Source organism: Schistocerca nitens, chromosome 3 (genome assembly GCF_023898315.1).
Source record: "Schistocerca nitens isolate TAMUIC-IGC-003100 chromosome 3, iqSchNite1.1, whole genome shotgun sequence".
Taxonomy (NCBI): domain Eukaryota; kingdom Metazoa; phylum Arthropoda; class Insecta; order Orthoptera; family Acrididae; genus Schistocerca; species Schistocerca nitens.
In genome coordinates, this window is record NC_064616.1 from 900,400,817 (window position 1) to 900,404,649 (window position 3,833).

General features: G+C 43.4%; 1 pseudogene; it reads right to left on the bottom strand.

Moving 5' to 3' along the window:
* Nucleotides 1-1,901: 1,901 nt before the first annotated feature.
* Nucleotides 1,902-2,054, bottom strand: LOC126250416 (5.8S ribosomal RNA; annotated as a pseudogene).
* Nucleotides 2,055-3,833: the final 1,779 nt, after the last annotated feature.

The window sequence follows — 3,833 nt, forward strand, 5'->3', positions numbered from 1 at the left end:
GATGTTCAGTTCCCTATCCACACACGCAGATAATATTTTCAGAGGCTTCCAGAATTCACGTCAGGCAAATGTCATGGTAATTCGTTAAGCGCGACCATGGATGACATCCTTCCAATCCATATCCAACGAACTTCAGACTCGACCTCTAATTTGCGATGTCGATGATGCATTAGATCTCATTTCCTTTCCTTCAAATGGTATTATATATACAGAATAGGCTCCGCACTACTACTGGGCTTAATACGCCCTCTTCATTCTCTTTTTATAACGGAGTGTAACAACATTACTTTGTGTTTGCGATGGACACACTACCGTCTCCTACAGGATACAGGAACACCACTGATATAATATGCTGCAGCAAAGAGATGAATGCTACTTATCACACCAATAAAATGTCCAGGAAATTTCTTGTTCGCTTTGGTACGCGGTCACAAAATACTTAATTATATCCATCCGCATTTTCTCTTTGTCTGCTTCTAGCATATTAGATCCAGCTTCTATTTCGATGACGATAATAGTACTTCGATATAGCTATGCAAACCATGAAAGATGAAATGTGTATGATATAGAAAGGCCAGTTGTTCAATATTTTTAAAAATTAATACATACAAGAAATATAAATTGGAGTTGTTCCAGTGTGTCGCTGACAAAATGGGATCACGGCCACGACTGAGCACAGATTGGTGCACAGTGGCCCAGCTCGCTTCACATCCTAGACGTGATAGAAAAATGGATATAAAATCCTACAAAAAGTGTTCTTTTTAGATTTTTGGAATAGCTGATTACGAACATGATGTAGAAATCACAAAATTAATAATATCGGATCCAGTTTGGTGAATCAAAAATTATAAATTTAGCGGTTCCGAGTAGAGCTTCTCGTATAAAGTATTTTGAAGTCGCTAATAACAAATTAGAAGTCTAAATTGCCGTATTAAAGTGTTTCATTCGGTATTTTATATTTTGCGGTCGAAATCGCAGTCACATTCGACGCTTGCATCATTATCTTTATCAGAAGGATTCTACATCTACGTCTACATCCATACTCCGCAAGCCGTCCAACGGTGTGTGGCGGAGGGTACCTTGAGTACCTCTATCGGTTGTCCCTTCTATTCGTCTCGTATTGTTCGTGGAAAGAAGGATTGTCGGTATGCCTCTGTGGGGGCTCTAATCTCTCTGATTTTATCCTCATGGTCTCTTCGCGAGATATACGTAGGAGGGAGCAAATATACTGCTTGACTCCTCGGTGAAGGTATCTTCTCGAAACTTTAACAAAAACCCGTGCCGAGCTACTGAGCGTCTCTCCCGCAGAGTCTTCCACTGGAGTTTATCTATCATCTCCGTAACGCTTTCGCGATTACTAAATGATCCTGTAACGAAGCGCGCTGCTCTCCGTCGGATCTTCTCTATCTCTTCTATCAACTCTATCTCGTACGGATCCCACACTGGTGAGCAGTATTTAAGCAGTCGGCGAACAAGTGTACTGTAACCTACTTCCTTTGTCTTCGGATTGCATTTCCTTAGGAGTCTTCCAATGAATCTCAGTCTGGCATCGGTTTTACTGACGATCAACTTCAAATGATCATTCCATTTTAAATCACTCCTAATGCGTACTCCCAGATAATTTATGGAATTAACTACTTCCAGTTGCTGACCTGCTATATTGTAGCTAAATGATAAGCGATCTTTCTTTCTATGTATTCGCAGCACATTACACTTGTCTACATTAAGATTCAATTGCCATTCACTGCACCATGCGTCAATTCGTTGCAGATCCTCCTGCATTTCAGTACAATTTTCCATTGTTACAACCTCTCGATATACCACACCATCATCCGCAAAAAGCCTCAGTGAATTTCCGATGTTATATACAAGGTCATTTATGTATATTGTGAATTATTTGCCAACCCTCAGCCAGACGTGTCCCGGGAACGGAATCCATGGACCGCAATGTGCGTTCGAAACGTCGATGTCCATGTGTCCTGCAGTTCACATGTCGACGCGCAATTTGCTGCGTTCTTCATCGACCCACGAGACGAGTGATGCAGCGTCCTGTCGGGTTGTCAACTGGGAGAAGACTCGAAAAGTAGATCTTTCACCTCAGATTGAGTCTGTTTGTCTTCCTCCGCCGGCCGCGGTGGCCGTGCGGTTCTAGGCGCTACAGTCCGGAACCGCGGGACTGCTACGGTCGCAGGTTCGAATCCTGCCTCGGGCATGGATGTGTGTGATGTCCTTAGGTTAGTTAGGTTTAAGTAGTTCTAAGTCCTAGGGGACTGATGACCTAAGATGTTAAGTGCCGTAGTGCTCAGAGCCATTTGAACCATTTTTGTCTTCCTCACTTGTCATTTTCTAGAATATCGCGGCGAGTGAATCCGAAGATGCCAAAGCCGATGGAGTACGTGATGCATCATTTCCTCACGGGAATATTCGCGTGTGAAGTATTCTGTGTGACGGCTATCCTTATTAAGAGCTTCCTGCGCATCCTCAGATACAAGACCAACTGGCAACGGAGCAGCTTCGATTCTGGCATATCCTTGTACCAATACTGTGTGGATTGATGATGGCATCGACTATTACTGCAGAATGGTGTGCATTATTGCACAAAAATTGTCTATTGCATGGTACAGCCGCACTGTAGAGAGATGGCCGTCCACTAAAAACGTTCAAATAAGCGCACGCAAATACGTTTGAACACGTTAACTATACTATTTAGGTAGTAGGAGAGCCATTTACAAAAGTGGAGTCACACAGAGGAAATTTTTAGGCAACGATTTTGGATAAAATTGGTATTCGTTTATTCTGAAATCGATATACGTCATTAAATTGTTTAAAAATCTCAGAAACATAACTTCTGGACGGCTACACATGTAATATTATCGTGACAGCTGGGAAGGATAGCTGTCATTTATTAAACAGGCCACAGAAACAATATCTGAAAAATGTGTCCTTGTCCGACTCAATGTTTACGTCAACTGTCAAGGCACGTATCATATCGGCATGCAGTCCGCTTCCATAGCTGACTCGTCAGGGCGGCAGAATGCCATGCGAGGGGACCCGGTCCGACTCCGACTGGGTTCGAAATTTTCTCCTCTTCGGGACTGAGTATTGGGTTGTCATCATCATCATTTCAGCCTCATCGACACGCAGGTCACCGACTTGACGTCAAATTAAAAGAGTTGCACCAGGCGACCGGTTTACCCGACGGGAGGCCCTGGCTGTATACAAAATGCCACCGCAGCATTGGACAAGTATGCAGAAATGCAATCTACACAAGACTTCGTTGGACTGGAGTCGAAACGTGCACCTTATTTTATTTCTGTACTGCCCAGGTTTTAAAGTTTTCTTTTTTTCTAAAAAAATTAGCAGCCCATAAAGCCATCTCAACTGTAGAATGTCAGTTATGAAGATATGAACGTAAGGACAACACAACACCCAGTCCCCTAGCGGAGAATAGCTCCGACCTGACCGGGAATCGAACCAGGCCCTTTCGGGTAACACTCCGCCACGCTAACCGCACAGCTGTCGTGGTGCACTTCAACAGAGTTGGCCTACCCTGCGGCGCGGCAATGTCTTCCTAGGCAGTTGTAAACACAGTGCACTGCGAAAAGGAGACTTGCTTGAGTACAGACAGACCAACGTAAAAATGCTCCTATCGAAGCACAAGAAATTCGAAATTGTACCTGTTTATTTAAAACACTCTGAATGAAAAGTGGGGTAAAAGCTGCCTGATTCTACCTTCCTAAGCACTTTAAAAAATTTTTTTCCCAAAAATTTTGGCTTGCGAACATATTCGCGCTTGTTTAACATGCTACTCACCTCAAACTCCCACAAGTCCA